This window comes from Canis lupus, chromosome 9 (genome assembly GCF_011100685.1).
Source record: "Canis lupus familiaris isolate Mischka breed German Shepherd chromosome 9, alternate assembly UU_Cfam_GSD_1.0, whole genome shotgun sequence".
Classification (NCBI taxonomy): domain Eukaryota; kingdom Metazoa; phylum Chordata; class Mammalia; order Carnivora; family Canidae; genus Canis; species Canis lupus.
This window is the reverse complement of record NC_049230.1, coordinates 46,028,010-46,049,582: the sequence shown is the minus strand read 5'-3', so window position 1 is coordinate 46,049,582 and position 21,573 is coordinate 46,028,010. Positions and strand designations below refer to the sequence as shown.

General features: G+C 51.3%; 1 protein-coding gene across 2 annotated transcripts in view; it reads left to right on the top strand.

The window, feature by feature from the left end:
• Positions 1–21,573, top strand: part of RTN4RL1 (reticulon 4 receptor like 1) — a 72,123-nt gene that overhangs the window by 31,570 nt on the left and 18,980 nt on the right. Inside the window, exon 1 of one of the 2 annotated variants that reach the window (XM_038548498.1) lies at positions 11,780–11,893. The exons of the other annotated variant lie outside the window; for it this stretch is intronic. The gene's annotated coding sequence lies outside the window, so the exon portion shown is untranslated. Of the gene's footprint in view, positions 1–11,779; positions 11,894–21,573 lie in introns of those variants that run through there. 2 annotated transcript variants of the gene reach the window in all.

Sequence of the window (21,573 nt, the reverse complement as noted above, 5' to 3'; positions counted from 1 at the left end):
TCAAACCACCCCCTCTGCCAAATGATTAAGAACCTTTTGGACTCTATGATAATATGACTAAATGGGAATAAAGGGAGGGCCCCACCCACCCCTCTCACCTCTGAGAATAGAGGTGAGAATCTCAGCCCCACGAACTGAAGCAATAGAAGCATGGGATCTCTGCAATTTACGTTCATTATTCTCTGTTTGGTGTATACATGGCCCCAGTCATGATCAAGACCTGATCGTCATTGGGGTTTCCTTAGCCTCACAGCCCCCACTGACCCTTGTCACTGGCTTGGGCCTTGCTTTTCTTCCCAGGGAAGACCGGCGTACACGTGCCAGCATGTAGCAAGGTGAGGGTCCCATGTCAGGCAGAAGGAGTTTTCAGGTTTTGGCATTCTAAGCCAGATCCAGATTTCATGGACCCTAAATACAACTTGGGTACCTCTTCTATGAAAAAGCACAACGAGTCATGAATATAGAATTAGGTGCAAGGCATGGGGAGGGGCCGTGGGTGCTTTGTTAGCATCACTGTAAATCAGCCACCACTGGTGCCCTTTACTGGACAAGTGTCCTCAGGAGAATGTGGGGGTCAACATAGCTCACCCACCAAATGGCCCCTTTGGTGCCCTGGAGAGGCATTTGCTCAGTTTCTGATTGCTGCCTTATAGGATACTTGAGATTGAATTGTAGAAAGACCAGCACTGCCCTCAAGAAGTTCCTAGTAAAGGCAGGCACAGTTCACCGGTAAACAATGACTTGTCTGCCATTACTCTTTCTCTGCTTTCACTTTGTTGCCTGCTGAGCCTCTGTCTTCCTTAGCTCAGCAAGTTGCCTGCCCCCCCCCCCCCCCGCCCCCCATCTGCAGGCTGACGATATAGGGGAGCCCTGGTGATCTACCTCTGCTCAGGAAGAAGGGAGTGCTTCCTGCAGGGCATCCAAGGAAGGGTCTCCATGTTTGTGATTAGCCCCTTCCCTTCATTTCTGTTAGGATGAGCAGAGCATGACATTTTGTCTGAGCCCAGGCTTTGGATAGGTCCATTGGAAGATGGAAGGTTGGGATATAGAAGCTGTGGGCTCCCTCCATCCCTGCCTTATTCAGTCTACTAGTACCTGCTGTGTGCCAGGCCCTGCACTGAGGATTGATGGTGAGAAAGACGCCGTCCTGAACAAGAGGGTGACCACACGGGACCTGACTTTGGTTCTGGGTCTGTCACTTTCTACTTGTGGGTATTATGGCAGCCTCTGATTCTCTTTGAGCTTCGAGTTTGCCATCTAGAAAACAAATAATAATAATACCCACCTTGCTGGGGTGTTGAAGAAGTTAAGGATTTCACAGATGTAGGGCTGAGCCCAGTGCCTGTCCTGCAGTTATTATTTTGGAAGAGCTGACCCTGCCCCTTTCCCATGGGGTCCAGAGCTTCCTGGGACAAGAGTGGTCAAGGCTGAAAGCTCCTGGGGGCAGTGCCTTGGGCTGGCAGCAGGCTGGGCTGGTTGGGAGCAGAGACATGTACGGGGTGGCTCAGGAAAGGGAGGTGAGGCGGCTTCAGGGATGAGAGAGGGATACCCCCAGCTGTGGTCCATCTCCCCAACGTCCCCGGAGAGAGAGCTGAGCAAGGGAAGTACCAGGATGGAGTCAGCTTCATTTCTAGGCCTCATAAGATGGCACTTACTGGCTGGTGCCCTGGGCGGGTGACTCCTAGGAAACTGCTGGCCTCTTGCTGCCCACTGTGAGCACAGCCATTCCATGTGGGGGTCAGATGGGGCTCATCTGGAGCACTTACTTGGTCCCATCAGGGCCTCCTTGCCCTTCCTGCCCTCCCCCCCAAACCCTACTTCATTTCCAATAAGAATTTAAACAGGTTGCTGAGGGATCCCTGGGTGGCGCAGTGGTTTGGCGCCTGCCTTTGGCCCAGGGCGCGATCCTGGAGACCCGGGATCGAATCCCACATCGGGCTTCCGGTGCATGGAGCCTGCTTCTCCCTCTGCCTATGTCTCTGCCTCTCTCTCTTTCTCTCTCTGTGACTATCATAAATAAATAAAAATTAAAAAAATAAAAATAAAAATAAACAGGTTGCTGAGCAGGCCCAGTAATTAATCTTCTGTTTTTGTTTATTTATGTTTATTAGAAAAGTAAAACATGCCATCTGGGGAAATTTTTGAAAAGTACAGAAAACTATAAAGAGACAGGGAGGAGGGACTCCTGGGTGGCTCGGTGGTTGAGCATCTGCCTTCAGCTCGGGTAGTGATCCCAGCATCCTGGGATCGAGTCCGTATCAGGCTCCCCACAGGAAGCCTGCTTCTCCCTCTGCCTCTCTCTGTGTGTCTCTCATGAATAAATAAATAAAATCTTTTTAAAAAGAGAGAGAGAGAGAGAGACAGGGAGGAAAAGCCCACACGCCAAAGCAGAGTCAAGCACAACTGTTAACATGTTAATATGTTGACTTTTCACTGAAAAGCAGAAGCTTTTAAAAAACCCATGTAAACGGCAATGTCAAAGCCTGCCAGGGATTCCATGGATTGATCTGTTTAAGAAAACTCATCTGAGCCCAGCGGAATTTGGAATGCAGGGATTTGGACGTACCCCTAGGTAGGGAAGTGCAGGACAGAGTCTGGGGCTTAAGCCCCCTGGAGTCCAACAAGACTTTCCTGGGAATCTCCCAGAAGGTTGCATGAGGTTGGCCTCAGTCACTGATTTCCTTCTGCACACACTTCCCAGCAGGGCTGGGAGCGCTTTCACTTGGCCTGCCTGCCTGCTTGCCTGCCTGTCAGCAAGTGGAAGGCAGGAAAGGGTAGAAGATGGAAGGAAGAAGTGGGGGAGGCGCTCTCCAAAGAGAAGAACTGCCCCACCTGGCAAAGGATGGGAGTGGGATGGCTGGTGCCCCCTTTCCCTTCCTGAAGGCATGGGTCTGTGAATGTTGGGGGGAGGGGGAGAAGGGGCCAGTGGTGCTGAATTGCTTGTGAGCAGCCCCTGCCGTGGGAAGGCAAGTCATTACTGCAGGCTAATGAGGATCCCATGGAGAATACCACTTCGGAGAGAGAAAAAGCAGGGCCTGGAAACGGTGGAGTGAGGCAGAAACCTTGAGGGCCCACACCCCCTACCCCCTCATTTAGCATTTCTTTAGGATGATTGTATGTGGTGCCAGAAGGCAGCAAGTGCCAGGGCCCTGCCTTCTCCTGTGTGGGCCCAGCCTCCACGCAGGGAGCAGAGTAACCCACTGTCCTTCACTGGGCTCCACCTCTGAGAGGCCACCTGCAGATGTTACCGGAAGTGGAGATTAGAAGTCTCCCCAGCAACTCCAATACTTGCTCCTGATAGCAGCGGCTTCCAGGCCCTAATGGAACTATTTGTCTTTCTGAAATTGAGGACTGAGAATCTGCCCAGCTCTGCCCAACATTGCTAAATGTTCTGTATGTATTACTTAATAATGTGAGTCTGTTTTCTTCTACCATATTATAGGTGAGCAAACTTGAGAGGTTTTATGACTTGCTTAAGGTTACACAGCCAGTCAGTGTGTGCCCAGCTGGAATCCAAATGCAGGCCTAATTTCAAGCCAGCCCTCCTGGCCACTATTTCTAGCTGTTGGTGCTGGGAGGCCGGCTGCAGAACCACGTAGATGCTTCCAGTGGGGTGCCTGTTGCGGGAGTCCAGCCTGTCCCTCCTCTGAAGGCTTCTGCTCCATTGGCCCTTTCTCTGGGGAGGTTAGAAAGTGTACCTATGTGCCAAAGGCGAGCCAGAGAGGGAGGTGCCACCGTCCCCATTCTTGGCTTTCTCTGAAAATGCCTGGTGTGTGCCAGAGCTTGTGCGGGGCAGAGGGTTGGGGGAGGCCACCGGGGACCAGGTCAGGGCTCTTGGCTTTTGATTCTTTTTTGTTGTTGTTGTTGTTGTTTAAGATTTTATTTATTTATTAGACAGAGAGAGAGGCAGAGACATAGGCAGAGGGAGAAGCGGGCTCCATGCAGGGAGCCCAACGGGGGACTTGATCCTAGCACCCGGGGATCCTAGGCAGACGCTCAACCACGGAGCCACCCAGGCGCCCTTGCCTTTGGATTCTGAAGCCAGTGACCCCGACCCTGGCTACGGGCAGCAGCGGAGGCAGGAGCGCGGGGCCTGGCAGCCACCAAACCGCGACCCGGGACGCCACGGCGGCTCCTCAGGCTCCGGCTCGGAGGGGGAAGGAGGAGGGCGGGGGGGCCGCGGGGGGACCGCGGGGGGGCCGCGGGGGGGAGGGGGGCCCCGCCCCGAGGCCCGCCCCCGAGGCCCTCACCTGGGCGGGCCCGGCCGGCGCTGGTTGGCTCCCCGGGAGCGCCGCTCGCCCTATCACACACCTGCGTGGTTGCCAGGCAACTGGGACTGAGTTGTAACACCTCGGTGGCGAGAGCCAGGGTGTGTTTTATTTCCCGGCTGCTCCCAGCCTCTCCTTAGAAGCTGTAGAAGGATGGCGTTTGGTTTCCCTCCTCAGAGGGACCACACCCCACTCTGCACGGAGGGGCCCTGGCGGCTCTGCACGGAGCCTCGTTTTGGGAAAGTCCTTCTCAGGGAACCTGGGCGCTTCCGCCTGGACAGGATGGTGGACCGAAGGCCAGACCTTGAAGGTGAGGCCGGGCGGGCCCCAAGGTCCCTGGCCTCTGAGCAACCTGGGGATGTCCGCGGCGTAGGAAGCGGCCTGGCCCGGGCCTGGCTTCTGGCTTTACACACAGGTTGTTGGTGTTTCCCAAACTTCCGTCTCTGCCTCACACCTTCCCAGTGCCTCACCCATCCGTGCACCACCTGCACTGTGTGTTCACTCTTTTCCTTCTGTGTATTGACCCACTTTAGCTCAAATAAATGTATCTTAAAAGGAAATGATAACACTTCTGTAAATGGAAACTCAGTATCACTTGCCATAAATAGAAAGTAACTACAGAAATAAATACAGAGAAAGAATGTTATTAAATTTTAGCACATGGAGTCTGATCTTAGAGGAACGTAATGATAACAGAATAACTACTTATTAAGCATTTATGCTGTGCCAGAGGCTAGCTAAGCACTTTCCATGCATTAGCTCATTTGATCTGGTATTATGTATTAACATTCCCATTTCACAGATGGGGAAACCGAGACTCAGAGAAGCTAAGGGCTTTGGTCAAGGGGCACGTGGACACTAAATGATGAGCTGAGATTCATAGCTGAGTCCCATCCAAAAACTGGGCTCTTAGGCACATCCTGTGCTATTATTTCTCTGCATATTGGCACCTTTGGCTCTCTGTCTAGAACTAAGGCAATGTTTTGAGCCCCAGCTGCAGTGGTTTTTGCCTGTCCTCAGGGAATATAACCCATTAGATAAACCACACTTTCTCCCAACAGCCCTGTTGAGTGTCTCTACAGCTTCAGGGACTGAGGCTCAGGAAATCCAAGCCACCTGCCCCAAATCACACTGTTGCCGAGTGGCAAGTGTGGGATGTGTGTCCCGGCTCCCTCTGCAGCACTGACTTTGTTTTGCACCTCTTTGTAGCTCATTCAGCCTCATGTAGAAAGAGGAATCTTTTGGGCACCTGGGTGGCTCAGTCTGTTAAGCATCTGTCTTCAGCTCAGGTCATGATCCCAGGATCCTGGGATCAAGTTCTGCACTGGGCTTCCAGCTCAGCAGGGAATCTGCTCCTCCCTCTCTCTCTATCCTTCCCCCTCCCCACTTGTGCTCTCTGTCTCTCAAATAAATCAATAAAATCTTAAATTAAAAAAAAAAGGAACCTTTTATTCTGAGCAAATCTTATAGCAGAATGAACCTCCTCCCCTTCACAGGGGATCAGATCTCCACCTGGGGAAGGAAGGTGGGCATTTGCTGAACCCAGCTTTGGCTGTGGAGCCAGGTCTGCTTTCAGGCACTGTGGCCTTCTATGGGTAGGTGAAGACCCTTGGGGCCAGCCCTCAATCCCTGGGTCTAGCCCTCAATCCCTGGGTCTCCCACACCCAGTAAGATTCCTGCACCAGCGGGCCGGGATGCTTGTTTGGCTTTCTTTTCTGCCTTCCTGGAAACATAGTCCATCATCCCCTATCAAAATGAGCAACTGAAGTTCTCACTCCAGAGCTGGCTCATTCTTACCTGGAAGAGAAAGAACAAGGGAGCCTTTGGAAAGGGAGGAAAATCATATGTTATTTTTAAAAGGCATTTTGAGTGAGTGCTGAATAGAGTTCAAGAAAATTGCCTTAAAGACCTGCTCTCCGCAGGGAAGGTGTTTCTCTTGGCTCCCAAGTATTTGGAAACTTAATTGCACATTTGTTGGGGCTACTGTTTTTATTTCTTTCTGGTCTCAGAGGTGGGCTTTGAAGATTGTGCTCTCTCTGTAATGGTTTTCTTTATCTCAAATAAATTTTGCACACCTGCAAGGTAGAAATACTTGAAAGAAACTGTGTCAGAATTGGCTCTTGATTTAATAAATCTGCAAATGGAGTAGGGTTCGGTGAGATGATGTGACATTAGCTCCCCCTGAGCTTCCTGTGGCAGAGGTGAGCCTAACCCCGCCCAAGGGGGTTGGGCTATGTGCCATGTCTCTGAACCGCTGAGTGACTGCCCACACCATTGCTGAAACTCTTTCTTCCTTTCTTCCTTCCTTTCTTTCTTTCTAGATTTTTATTTATTTATTCATGATAGAGAGAGAGAGAGAGAGAGAGGCAGAGACACGGGCAGAGGGAGAAGCAGGCTCTCCACAGGAAGCCTGATGTGGGGCTCATCCCAGGGATCGTGCCCTGAGCTGAAGGCAGCCGCTCAACTACTGAGCCACCCAGGTGCCCCTGAAACCCTTTCTCTACCCCAAGCTGGAAGCCAGTCTGTGTGGGGGAGACCCATTTCTGTGTGGGTGTTTGGGCCCTTTTAGGCCAAGACGCTAATAAAAGGCTTTTAAGTTAATTGTAGAAGCACAGCCCCCCTCTGCTGGGGACTTCCTCAAACACCATATCTCTGGAAGAACTAGAAAGTCTGTTTTGAGGTCAGAACTGCATACTAAGCAAGGAGAGAAGTTGGGATCGACAGGGGTGCCAAAACCCAGGGCAGTGAGGGACCTCAGACTTGTGTGCTCCCTTCTTTGGGCCTCTCCGGCTTTCACCCCAGGGAAATACGGTAGTGGAAGGGCAGGCAAGTCTGAGCTACTGGAGGATTCCGCTTGCCCCCTTCCCTGTGGCCAGAGGCTGACCTGTATACTAACACCTGGGGCTCCTGCCTTCTGACTTCAGGTTTGGAAGGCACTGGCAGGTGATCGGAGGGAAGGAGGAGGGAGAGTGCTTGCTGGCCATTTATTCCCCTTCCCTCCAGGCTGGTGTCAGTCTTGTCAAAGGGTGCTCTTCACACAGCTGCTCTGTTCAGGGCTCTGATTTCCAGTCCCTTCCCCACTCCAGGCCAAGAGATGGTGACACTGGTGGTTTCTTGCCTGTTATGTGTGCTTTCACTGTGGATTCCCTAGGCCCTGCTTTGTCAACTGTCTCTGTTAAACCATCCTCAAAATATGCAATGACTCCTGACTAAAACAGCAGTCCTGGGCAAGTCATTTACTTCCTGGAAGTTTGTTTCCCTCACCTATAAAATCATTTTTATTTTATTTTATTTTATTTTATTTTATTTTATTTTATTTTATTTTTAAGGATTATTTATTTACTTATTCATGAGAGACACAGAGAGAGGCAGAGACATAGGCAGAGGGAGAAGCAGGCTCCCTGTGGGGAGCCCAATGTGGGACTCCATCCCAGGACCCTGGAATCACAACCTGAGCCAAAGGCAGATGCTCAACCATTGAGCCACCCAGGTGTCCCTAAAATGATTTTTACTGTTAAACAGTTTGCTTGTGTGGTTGCAATGAGTACAGAGTGATTGACCCAGGGCCTGGAGGATGGTAACCTCAACCCTCAGGCTGGTCGTGAGGAGCACAGGCCAGCCTGCAAGGACAGAGCTGGTGTGTATGCAGTGCAGAAATGGTGTGCAGGGGGCATCAGTCACTTCGGCAGTCCTTGATCTGATGGTAGTCTTACATCCTGCTGTCTGCTTTCCATCTATTAGCTGGGCTGCTGAGCACCACTGACCAGTGGCCCTGTTTGGGTGGAGGGCAGCATAAGAACAGAATCTCATGGGATTCAGGAAGTTGGTATTTCTTTTGTCTCATGATCTCCCACAGAAGCTGTCTAATGAATCAGTATGTACACATTCTTTTTAGTCTTCGTTCATTGTTACGGGGAAACAAAGCAACCACGGGATCTCCTGCAACATGGTGTCCCCTGAGAATGCAAAAGAAAGAAACAGATGCCACCAGATATCCCTGCTGGAGTGACTGAGTGGGGGTGGGGTCCTGGCTTGGCTCTGAGACTGCATTTCAGTTGCTTCCCTGCCTGAAGGAGACATGTCCAGTTCGGCCAGCCCCTCTCTGGCCTGGTCCACTCTGGGGTCTCATTCAGTTTTGGGGTTGGAGGATCCAGGAACCAAAGGAGCAGAAGAAATAGGCCTGGGAGGAGTTTGTGAACAGTTGATATTGTGAACAGGAGTGTCTGTCTAGGAAGGTGAGAAAAACAGGAGGATGGGTCTCTAATCCCAAGGGGATTGGAGCTAAATTGGAAAGTTAGTACTCAGGAAATGATGAGAACCTCAAGCAGATGAGGGAATAAGTCTGGGGCAGACTTTCAGGAAAAGTTCCAGAAGAAGGGAGCCTTGACTTTTGGGTGAAGACCAAAGGTAGAGAAAGCATTTCAAGGGCAGAACCATGAAGGGAGAAGGGTCAGGTGGCCAGGCTGAAGGCAGGAATAGGTATGGCCTCAGAGTAACGAGACCTCCAGGAGGGAGCACAGAGTGGGTTTGGCTTACTTCGGGTCTTAGAAGCCAGGTAGGATACTTAAATCAGGAAGGAAGACTTTGGGGGCTCCCTAAGAGGAATTCTTTTTTTTTTTTTTTAAAGATTTTATTTATTTATTCATAAGAATACACAGAGAGGAGAGAGAGGCAGAGACACAGGCAGAGGGAGAAGCAGGCTCCATGCAGGGAGCCCGATGTGGGACTCGATCCCGGGTCTCCAGGATCAGGCCCTGGGCTGAAGGTGGCGCTAAACCGCTGAGCCATCCGGGCTACCCTTGAGAGGAATTCTTAACTTGGGGTTCCTAGCCAGACTTCAGAGGTCCAGGAACCTCCTGAAACCGTGCAGTGCAGGGTTTGCAAGTGTATGGGCTTCGCAGTCAAAACTGCCTGCTCTGAGTTCCAGTACCATTTTCTAGTTATTCCTTAACCTTTCTGAGCATCAGCTTTCTCATCTATAAAATGGACTAAATGGTAGCATCTACCTTGTGATCATGTTGGGGGCAATAAGCCTAGGCAATGGTAATGGACTTGCCACACTGCACACAGCCACCGGCATGCCGTCAGAAGCTCAGTAAAGGGCAGCTGGCATTAGTGTGCTGCATGGTTGTGATTATATAGAGGCGCCGTTCTCTAGAGAGAGGGTCTCCTATAGCTTTCATGAGATTCCCTAAGGGGTCCTGATTCAAAAAATGTTAAGCACCACTCACTGCTTGAGAGGTTTAAAAATAGAGGAGTGGGGATCCCTGGGTGGCGCAGCGGTTTGGCGCCTGCCTTTGGCCCAGGGCGCGATTCTGGAGACCGGGATCGATTCCCACGTCGGCTCCCAGTGCATGGAGCCTGCTTCTCTCTGCCTGTGTCTCTGCCTCTCTTTCTCTCTCTGTGACTATCATAAATAAATAAAAAAAAAATAAATAAATAAATAAATAAATAAAAATAAAAATAAAAAAATAAAAATAGAGGAGTGTTAAGCAGCAGAGAGCAGTGTTTATGTGAACGAAACAGGATGGTGTGGGCCTGGAGGCAGGGAAGCCAGTATGGAGCCTTTCTGTCCCTCTGTTGGACCCACCATCCTTCCATCCATTCACTGGGTCCTTAAGCCTTGCTAAGTACGGACTCAGTCTGACCCCCTGTTAGATGCTGAGGGCCTAGAGACCAAGAGCAGTGTCCATGGGAAGGAAGTGGTGCTGCAGCCAGTCCCCAAAGATGTACTCCCCCATCACGTCCTTGAGAGGGTCCCTCTCTACCAGGAATTGGGCTGCCCTGCTGCTTGATTTAGCCAGTGGAATGTAATGGAAGTGAGGTTGTGTTGTTTCCAGTCCCAAGCCTGAAGCAAGACCGCAGCCTCATTTCTGTGCTTTTGGGAGATTGAGCCACCACGTAGGAAGTAGAGCTACATGCTAGACAGGTCATGTGTGCAGGGATCCCATTGAGAGAAGCCTCGAGACCACACGGAGAGGAAGAGAGGCTCAGGTATTCCAGCATCTTACTTCATGCAACCACATGAGAAACCCCGAGTGAGAACAATAGAAGAACCATCCTGTGGAACCCACTTGGCCCACAGAGCCATGGTTTTGTTTTAAGCCCTCAAATCCAGAATGGTTTGCTACACATATGGAAATAAATAGACACCAACCAAATGAGAACAGGTAAAGGCTATTTATTCAGAGCATGCTATTCCAAGGGAGTCAGCCACTGTCACTTGCACTTTGGCAGAGGCTCAAGTCAGGCAGAGGAGTGGAAAAGTTTTAGTCGAGAAAAGAGAAGTCTTTAGGTGTGCCCCGGTTGGAGACTGTTGTGATGGGGATACTGGACCCACATAAGTAGGAGTGGGGCATCCTCTGTGACTGGTTAGAGGAGCACGTTTGGTTTTCTCTGCTTGGTCCGCAGTTGGAAGTGGGGACAAGAATTTGGGAAGCTCATCAAGTCCTGGCCATTTTGGGTTGATTGTCATGGGAGTGACTTTGGTCCAATTAGAGATGTATTCTCTATGTTTCTCAATGTTCTACAAGTCTGACTTCCTACAAGAAGCAGGCTGCCTTCTTGGACTGGTTACTATAGATAATGGGATGGTTTCTTGGGCCAATTACTGAAGATTGGGGGTCAGAGTTCTGTTTATATATGTGGTCTGTCATGGCCTGTTTGTATATTCGGTCTTTTACCCAGCAATAGATAGCTACATGCAAACTGACAACTATGAGGCCCTGGTGAATGAACATAGTGATCTAGGTAAGTGCGAAGTGAGGAGAATCCCTCCTGGCCTGTGCCAAGTTTGAAGAACAGGTGAGAATTAGCAGGCAGGTGAGGGAAGGAGGGACATCCCAGGCAGAGGGACCCAGCCATGACCCAAGGCCTGCAGATGGAAGAGAATACAGCATGTGCAAGAGTCTGTAGCAGGAGCATCTGGATGGCTCAGTCTGTTGAGTATCTAACTCTGGATTTTGGCTCAGGTCATGATCTCAGGGTCGTGAGATCCAGCCCTGCATCAGGCTCCGCACTGGGCATGGAACCTGCTTAAGATTCTCTCTCTCTCTCCCTCTGTTTCTCTCTCTCTCTCTCTTTCGATGTCTGGGTGGCACAGCGGTTTGTCGCCTGCCTTCGGTCCAGGGCATGGTCCTGGGGACCTGGGATCCCTGTGTGGAGTCTGCTTCTCCCTCCGCCTGTGTCTCTGCCTCTCTCTCTCTCTTTGTGTGTCTCTCATGAATGAATAAATAAAATCTTAAAAAAAAAATTCTCTCTCTCCTTCTGCCCCTCCCCACCATCTTTCTCTCTCTCTCTCTAAAAAAAAAAAAAAAAAAAAGGAGGGGGTGGGTTGGGAGGAGAGAAACTGCCACAGGCTGACATTGACATGACTGGGCTCATGATGGGAGGGGAATGTAGGTTTAGGACCTAGGGCACTAGGCAAAGAGTTAGACATTCTCCTGAAAGAAGGGTCACAAACATTTAGAGTGCTAGAGTCAGAGCCAAGTTTAAGAAAAATTCTTCAGATGGGGAAGATAGAGCAGGGCAAGGCTGAAAGCCAGAGGCAGAAGCTGTAAGACCTGGTGAATTGGACCCCAGGGAGAAGGAGAATGCAGAGTCTGGGTGTTTTGCAAACTGAGAAGGTAGGGATCCCCAAGAAAATGGCCCAGGACGGGGGGGGGGGCGAGGCTTGAAGGGTGATGTTTGTTTCATGAACGCTGAGTAGGAAGAGTCTGGGAGATCCAGGGAAGGTGCCTAAAGAGGGATTGGAGAGTGACAAATGAAGATGAAATTGCCTGGGTCCTGGTGGCCCCCAGGACTGTGGGTCAAGTGAGAAGGGGAGTGGGGGCCCATGATTGGGGCTGAGAAGGGATATCCACAGGAGACCGAGTTAGGGTGCACCCAGGAGAGAACCGTGTCAAAGGTTCTGGCCGGAGATTGGAAGGTCTGCTTTGTGCCCGGGAGCAGGGGGCAAGCCTGGATGGAAACTATTGGATTTGGGCTGGGAGTTTGTATGTGAGAAGGGGTGGAGTCCCAGGTGTGGTGGGTTGCAGAGAGAGACAGGAGAGGAAGGGGGCCCACTGCACCCAGGCAGACCTTTCAAGTAGTTTGCCTGGGATCGGGGAGGCGGTAGCTGCAGGGAGATTGTGGTTAGGCAGTGTTTGTCATTCAGTGGGAGAGACCTGAGCAAGTCTGTAGGCAGAAAGGGAGCAGAAGATTCCGGGAGAGGGGGCACACCACACAGGAAGGCAGCTGTCAGAAAGCACGGTTTAGATCAGCCTGCAGGGATTGTGTTGGCCCACGCAGTGTTTTCTGTTTGTTTGTTTTGTTTTTTCTTGTTTTGTTTGCTGCCAATCAATGCATGCAGAAATCCTGATTTCCAGCTTCTGGCAAAATCGAAAGATCTAATAACCCAGGGCCTCCCTTCTCTTGGGGCAGCAGTGGCTAGAGCCTGGATGGGCCTGGCTTCTGGGTTGCCACCTGCCCATCTCTGCCCCTTTCCGTTTCCTGCTTGACCCCTGTAGGCATTTGAATTGAAACCTTGGAATGGGGAAGGATGAGAGGGCCAGGCCAGAGCCAGCCTAAGGCTTTAGCTCTGAGGCTGGATGTGTGAAGGTGCTGTGAAGGTGAGGGGTCACGCCCAGAGGCCAAGGGTATGGATTCCAGGAGAGAGGAGAAGGTTTGGAATGGCCAGGGAGGAGACTGGGATAGGAAGCTGTGAAGGCCACATAGAACAATGCTGAGGCAGCCACAGAGCTGAGACCAGGGACCTGCAGAGGCTCCAGCTCACATCCTGAGTGATGGAACAGGGGCTGGAGGGACAGGAGGGTGCAGAGGAGCCTGCTCTGTCCTCCAGGAGCTTCCATACCCAGCTCGGTGTCCTATGGCTCTGTTAGTGGGTGTGGAAGGTCCCTGAGACTCAGGACCACACAGGGCCCCAGAGGACAGCCTGTCCTCCCCCACCCCAGGGCCTCTTCCAGGCTGGGAACACAATGAGAGGCTCCACTTGGCATGGGGGAGGAATCACTCCCAGAGAGCCCTGCATTAAATCGGACTGCTCCTGAGATTCCTGATCAGAACCATGTGCCATCCCTTGTTACAGGCTCTCAGGAAATGCGCGCACACACACATACACACACACACACACACATATCTCCCACCCCACCCCCCCACCCTCCACCCCCGCCCCCAGCCGTCTTCCCTTTGAAGTCTTTTCTGTCCGCCCCTCTGTGGCCTCAGGGCTAGTTCTATCTGTCACCCAGGGTGGGGCCTGCCCTTGACCTAGGGGAGGGTGTCATTCTGGCACCTTCCCAGGTAACAGTTCTGAGTGCACACTTCAAGATGAAAACATCCCTGTTTACACCCTCCTTGGGAACACTCTGCTCTGTCTTACTGGGAATTGTGTGTGCGGCTTGGACACATGTCACTGTATCATATAGAGCGGGAACATAATTAGGCAATGTTGGGGAAAATTCTGCCTGTCTCCTGGGAATACTGGAATAATGAGCCATCACAGAGGGCCAGGGAGGCTGGTGGGGGACTGCTGACCGGAGCTGAAGGCTCAGATCATTCATTAGCTCCGGAGGTGCTCCCGATTTGTTCCTCACCCTGGCTGCGTAAACTGAGCTGGCCCTGTTCTGTAGCAGGAAGCCAGAGCTTGAGTGGAGAGCCTAAAAGGGTGCTGTGGGCTTTGAAGCAGAAAAGCAAGCAAGTTGTTCCTTTCTGAGGTGGGGGTAGTGGGGAGACAGAAGCCACACATTTCACCACAGTGGCACCTGTTACTGAGGCCTGGGGTAGGGGCACAGAGTGGCCAGGGGTCTTCACCAGAAGATGCCCCAGGCCAACCCTGCCCTGAGCCCTTGGGAGGGTCAGCCAGACCTCCTTCGAAGTGCTCCCAACCTGCCTCCCTCCTCTTTGGGAAACACACTGGCTGTCCCTTCAGAGGGCCCCTGGGAGGCATGGAGAACAGACCACCAGGAGACCAGTTTCCCCAGCCTGCCCTGCCCGGCAGCCCCATGACAGCCCCTCCTTCTCCATCTAGCCCCCGGCTTGTCCCCACATGGTGCCACCCACGGCTCCCGGTTTTAGTGAGAACATGTTACCCTGGGCAGCCTCCTAGCACCCCACCACCCTCCCCGTTCCCATACAGAAACCTTCCGTCAGCCTCCTGGGCCCATCCTGGGCATCCTTACACGGCTGCTCAGACCCTCTCAAGCAGCCTCATCAGGTCTCAGCACCAGAGCCATACCACCCACAGGCACCTTGTTCTTTTTCTGGACTCTCCTTTCTTCTATCTTCCTTTAGTTTTTCTTTCTCTTCTCTCTTTCTCCCTCTCTTCTTTCCCTTCTCAGGTCTGTGGCATTCCAGCGGGGGGATCTGCAGAGCCAACTTTCCCAGAGAGCATTGTGTGCTCTCTCTGCTCAGAGCCACCTTCTGGGGCTCTTGAATTCTTTCCCAGGGCCTGTCTCCAAGACCATTTGGGGCCCACCCTACACTGGTCCTCCAGGTGTGACACCGTTTGGGTGGGTGTCAGGACTGGTTTCCACCCCCTGCTCTGGCCCTCTTCCTGCTGTTCCCCTCCCCAAAGGGCCAGGAGTCCATGGAGCCAAGGAGATGTGCCTATCTGGAGCCCATGCCCATCACTCACTCTAAGAGCAGTTCTCTCCAATAGAAATGCGAGCAATGGGTACTTACAATTTTTTTAGTAGTTACATTAAGAAAGTAAAAAGCAACAAGTGAAGTCGTTTAAAATATTTTCGTTTTGATTTAACCCAATATAGTCAAAGTATTATCATTTCAACATGTAATCAACACAACAAGCATCCTTTTTTGTACTAATCCTTTGAGATAGCCACATCCCAAGTGTTCGGAAGCCACATGTGAGTAGCAGCTACTGCACAGCTCTTAGCCTCACACTAGTATTTGAGACCTCAGAATTCTCTGCTCAGATGGTCCCAGCCTGCTTCCAAGGCCTCTTCTCCATTTATGACTTTTTTTTTTTCATTTATGACTTTTCAGGGCAGATTGCACCCAGGAGTTTGAGGGATAAGAAAGGCCAAAGGCCTGGCTTGCCTCTGAGGAGGGCAAGCTCATCATGGACTTGCTTTCCTTCTCAGCTCAAAATCCACCCTGACCCCAGAGACAGGAGTGATGAGAACTATGGGGCTTTTTGGGACCCCTGGGTGGCTCAGCAGTTGAGCACCTGCCTTCAGCCTAGGGCATCGAGTCCCGGGATTGAGTCCCACATCGGGCTCCTTGCATGGAGCCTGCTTCTCCCTCTGCCTGTGTCTCTGCCTCTCTCTGTGTCTCTCATGAATAAATAAATAAAATCTTAAAAAAAAACAACAACTATGGGGCTCAAAAGGACAGAGGAGGCTGAGAAGAGGCCAGGGGCAGTAGAGGACCCTTGGGATGGAGGGAGGCCGGAATCTAGCAGAAGTAGCCTGGACAGGCCAGCTGACAGAGGGAAGGCAGGGTGGGGGCCCCAAAGTCCACAGACAGGTTAATGGCTCCTGCCTTGCACACAATTGAATTTGCCCTCTTGAACCTCCTGGCTTTGGGGAAGAGCCTCTCCTCCTGGGAGCTCAGCAGGACTCCCAGAGCCACAGGGCCTGGGTCAGCCAGGCCTGATTTGATCAGGAGAAATAAGACAGAGGGCTCACAGACAGGCCAGTATCCAGAGGGTCCAGTGGCTTAGTCCAGAAAGATAAGGCCAATGAAGAGGGCTGGTGTGGGGGCTGCAGGGCCATCCTAGAGCCTCCCTCCTGAGAGGCCCCCATCCTTAAAACACAGTTGACAATTCTCTATACTATACATCATCATGCTCTCCCACTTTCCCATCTCTCTCTCTCTCTCTCTCTCTTTTAAAGATTTATTTTTAGGGGCTCCTGGGTGGCTCAGTCAGTAAAGTGTCTGCCTTCGGCTCAGGTCATGATCCTGGGGTCTTAGGATGGAGCCCCTGCCTCATTGGGCTCCCTGTTCAGCGGAGAGCCTGCTTCTCCCTCTGCCCTTCCCCCACTCATGCTCACTCCCCCCCCCAATTTTAAAAAGTAAATTTTATTAAAAATTTATTTATTTATCTGACAGAGAGAACAAGAGAGCACAAGCAGGGAGAGCAGCATAAGGAGAAGTAGGAGGCTTCCCACCAAGCAGAGAGCCTGACTCAGGGCTCGATCCCAGGACCCAGGGATCACAACCTGAGCAGAAAGCAGACACCTAAACAACTGAGCCAACCAGGTGCCCAGTAAATTTTATTTTTAAGTAATTTCTATACCCAAAGTGGGGCTTAAACTCACCGCCCCAGGATCAAGAGTCGCACACTGTCCTGACTGGGCCAGCCAGGCACCCCTATCTATCTCTCATAAAGGTGGTTGGTTGCAGGGTGACCCCCAAATCAGAAAACTCAGAGCAAGTCTGTTTTCCTTTGTGTCTGCGGGGATGTGCAACACATGCTGAAAGCAGGGTGGGAAAAACAAATGAAAAGGACTCTGTCCTTTCCTTCCTGCTGGTTACCTTACATCTAGTATGAAAACCGTGCCCAGGGGCACCTGCACAGCTCAGTGGTTGAGCGTCTGCCTTCAGGTCGTCATCCAAGTCCCGCATTGGGCTCCCTGCGGGGAGCCTGTTCTCCCTCTGTCTGTGTCTCTGCCTCTCTCTCTATGTCTCTCATGTATAAGTAAAAATCTGGGGATGCCTGGGTGGCTCAGTTGTTGAGCGTCTGTCTTTGGCTCAGGGCATTATTCTGGGGTGCTGGGGTTGAGTCCCACATCAGGCTCCCTGCATGAAGCCTGCTTCTCCCTCTGCCTATGTCTCTGCCTCTCTCTCTCTTTTTTTTAAAAGATTTTATTTATTTGGGCAGCCCCAGTAGCGCAGTGGTTTAGCGCCGCCTGCAGCCCGGGGCGTGATCCTGAAGACCCGGGATCGAGTCCCACATCGGGCTCCCTGCATGGAGCCTGCTTCTCCCTCTGCCTGTGACTCTGCCTCTCTCTCTCTCTCTCTCTGAATAAATAAAATTAAAAAAAAAAGATTTTATTTATTTATTCATGACAGACACAGAGAAAGAGAGAGAGGCAGAGACATAGGCAGAGGGAGAGGGAGAGGGAGAAGCAGGCTCCATGCAGGGAGCCCGATGTGGGACTCGATCCCCGGTCTCCAGGATCACGCCCCGGGCGGAAGGCGGCGCCAAACCGCTGGGCCATCAGGGCTGCTCTCTCTCTCTCTCTCTCTCTCTCTCTCTCTCTCAAATAAATAAATAAATAAATCGTTAAAAAAATAAGTAAAAATCTTTTTTTTTTTTTTTTAATTTTTATTTATTTATGATAGTCACAGAGAGAGAGAGAGAGGCAGAGACACAGGCAGAGGGAGAAGCAGGCTCCATGCACCGGGAGCCTGACGTGGGATTCGATCCCCGGTCTCCAGGATCGCGCCCTGGGCCAAAGGCAGGCGCTAAACCACTGCGCCACCCAGGGATCCCAGTAAAAATCTTTTAAAAAATTCTTAAAAAAAAAAACAACCAAACAGTGCCCAGCCACATACTCTGTCCTCTCTTCAGGAGGCCGGGAAACAATCAGAGGACACATCACAACTAGAGAAGACAGCATAGGCCTCCAGACAGGACTGCTCCCTCTTGCCTCCAGGCCTTTGACCTGACTGTGAAGTTCCCTTCCACCAGAATGTCCTCTCCTCCCCCTCAATGCCCTTGGAGGTTGCCTTTCTGCTGGGACTCCACTGGGGCAGCACTGTCTGCTTTCTTCTCCATCCATGTTACCATAGCATTCTAGATGCTCCATCACAGCGTGGGTGACGTGCTTGTCCATTCAGCCCGCAAGTCGTTGGTGAGCGTGAGCACCTCCTGGGTACCTGGGCCTGTCCTGTCCTGGGACATCACAGGGAATAAGCAGACAGGGAAAAAGACAATAAACATGTAAACAAACAATTAAACATGATACTCTCCATGAGTGTCAAGTGCTAAGACGGAAATGGAGCAGGGTACTTAAATAATCCAGAGGAACTGGGGCTGGTAGAGGCATCGGCTTCAGAGAGCGATGCTGGAGCTGAGGCCTGAATGCTAAGGACAAGGTGGTCCTGCAAGGGCCTGGGGCAGAGTGTTCAGTCAGGGACAGGCAGTTCGAAACCTCCCGGACAGACACATTATATCACTCTGTTTGTATGAAATATCCAGCTTGGGTAAATCCACAGAGACAGAAATCGGATTAATGGTTGCCAGGGCGGGGCGGGGTGGTGGTGGCTGGGAGGAGTGAAGATGGGGAATGACGGCTAATGGGTATGGGATTTCTCTTTGGGATGATGCAAATGTTCTAGAACTCAATACTGGTGATGTTTGCATAACATCGGGAATGTACTAAATGCCACAGAATTGTACACTTTAAAATGGTTAAAACCGTACATCTTATGTTATGTGTATTTAACCATAAAACAGCAAAACAAAAGACCATGCAGGAAGGCTAGTGCAGCCAGGGATGGGGGGTTTGGGGTGGGGCTGGAGAGGTGGTGGGGGCCCCTCAGGAGGACACTGGGGGTTGGTAGGGAGTTTGCATTTTGTTTGGTGCAATGGAAAGCCACTGGGAGATTTCAAAAGCAGGAAAGTAACCTGATCGCTCTTACTGTTTTCGAAGATCCTTGTGGCTGTGGTGTGGGCTGCGGTTGGTGATGGAGCTGAAATAAAAGCAGGGAGACCAGTTAGGGAGCCCACTGCCGCAGTCCAGGGGAGGGAGGACGGCAGCTTGGGACGACAGATTTGGGATCCATTTAAAGGGTAGGGGGCGAGGGGGACTTGATGGATTAAAGGGAAAAAGAACAGGGGGGAAAAGAGAGATATGGAATGATGTCTACATTTTCACTTTGAGCAACCAAAAGGATGGAGTTGTCAGTTACTAAGATGGGGAAGCCTGTGCGGGGAAACGCCTTGAGGGCACGTCGAGGCTGGTCAGGAGGCTAGGTCAGGGGAGTGGCAATGAGACACATATCTGCTCTTCCGCCCCATGGAGATGGTACTTAAAACCTGAGCACCCCTGAGAGATGCTAGGGATAGGTGTGGCCGTGGAAGATAGAAGGGCCCAGGGCTGAGCCTTGGGGAACTGGGATATGCAGAGATGAGGCCGAGGAGGAACGGCCAGCAGAGCAGACCAAGAAGAGCAACCAGCCAGGTAGGAGAAAAAGAGGCAGAGAGCCCTGCCTCCAAAGTAAAGAGAAGAAAATATTTCCAGAAGGGAGGGCCAGCTGTGTCCAGCGCTGTGAAGAGGGTGAGTGGATGAAGGAGTGACAAAGATGTCACTATTGGATTGGGCAATGTGAGTGTGGACTGGCGTCTCTGGTGTACCCATGCTCCTCCATCGTTGGTGCTCACCGACGATCGGAGGACTTGAGATGATGATGTTGTGCAGTGGGCGGCACAGACTGCCCGGAGCCCAGGGTTAGAGCAAGAAATCAGGCTTCACGGGGAAGTGGCTGAGGCCTGGGACCACCCAGCAACCGTTGTTGAGGGGAGACAGGGGAGCTCAAAGCAGCCCAGGATTGCAGTTCACCCACCGGCACATTTTCAAAGGGCCTTCCCTCTGCTACTTTTCCCTTTTTCCTCTCAGGAGAGGTGATTCATATTTCAATATATTCCAGCTGAAAAAGGATCAGATTTTGAGCAGGTGGTAAGTCAGTACATGGAAATTTGATATATTTTGACTAATGCAGTTTGAAATTTGAAAACTCCAGACAATTTTATTCAAGATCCATTTTTATACCAACTCATTATTGGGGGGGGAAAGGCAAGATTTCAGGTTTCCGGGGGAGGACGTGTGAACCCAAGCCTGTCACCACCAAGCCCCGCTAAGCAGGCTTGACCTGGCCGGCTGGCCCACATGCTGCCTGCCGCTCCATTCCTGCCAGAAACGCTTTCTTTAGCAACCCCTTTCAAGTATCCCCCTGGGGTTACTAGTCCAATTTAATCTGACCTTCAGCCCCACCTCTGTCACACCAACTCCAGCAAATCCCTGGGGCTGGCACTTAAGACAAGTTTTGTGATACAGACGATGGTATTACACAGAATTTCCACTTCCTTCCCCAGCTACCTTGTCCATTTCCCCAGCCTCATGAGTGTGAGGGATCAGGAGAGAAAAGAAATAATGAAGACAAGGACAGGAATGAAGTTATTGGCAAAGAAGCAAGGACACAGTTCATGGGAGGTAGGGGAGCTGCCTGTTGGGGGCCACGGGGGGAGAGGCTCGAGGAGGGCCCATGAGAGAGCTGTGGCCTCAAAAGAGAGGTCTAGGGGTACCTGGGTGGCTCAGTCCATTAAGAGCCCGACTCTTGATTTTGGCTCAAGTCATGATCTCAGGGTAGTGGGATGGAGCCCCGAGCTGGGCTCCGTGCTCAGCGGGAAGTCTACTTCTCTCCCTCTTCTTCTCCCTCTGTCCCTCCCCCTCTCTTTCTCTCCACCCCCCCCCGTCCCCATCCCCCCCCTCAAATAAATCTCTTTTTTTAAGATTTTATGTATTTATTCATGAGAGACACAGAGAAAGAGAGAGGCAGAGACACAGGCAGAGGGAGAAGCAGGTTCCACGCAGGGAACCCGACATGGGACTCGATCCCGGGTCTCCAGGATCACGCCCTGGGCTGGAGGTGGCGCTAAACCACTGAGCCACCGGGCTGCCGTACATAAATCTTTTTGAAAAAGAGAGAGAGGTCTTTGGATCCTAGCTCTACTATCTTGGGTGACTCCCCATATTTAATTGAGCTTTATTTTTCTCAACTGAAAAATGGGGATATTAATACTTTTGTAGTAATTTTTGGGGGGAACGCCTGGGTGGCTTAGTGGTTGAGCATCCGTCTTCAGATCAGGGTGTGATCCTGGGGTCTGGGATCAAGTCCTACACTGGGCTCCCTGGGAGGAGCCTGCTTCTCCCTCTGCCTATGTCTCTGCCTCTCTCTCTTGTTTCTCATGAATAAATACATAAAACCTTTAAAAAATAATTTTTTAGAACAGTGAGTGTATGTGATACCCCCAGTTATGGATGAGTCCAACACATGGGAGGAATTCAACGCACATTCATCTCCTTTGCTTCCCAGCCTCAGAGATCTCTCCATATGAGGCATATTCTCTTGTCTCTTTTGAGTAGCTCTTAGTTGGGAAGGCAACGGGGAAGAGTAGGGTCTCTGAAAGTCCCTATGACTGGAGATCTTCTGGGTATAGAATAAGGCTCTGTGAACTAAACTTTCTGGAAGGTGATTTGTCGTCTTGCAACAAGGGGACTTGAACTCAATGAATCTGATTTATTTATTTTTTTTTTCAATGAATCTGATTTAGAGAAAG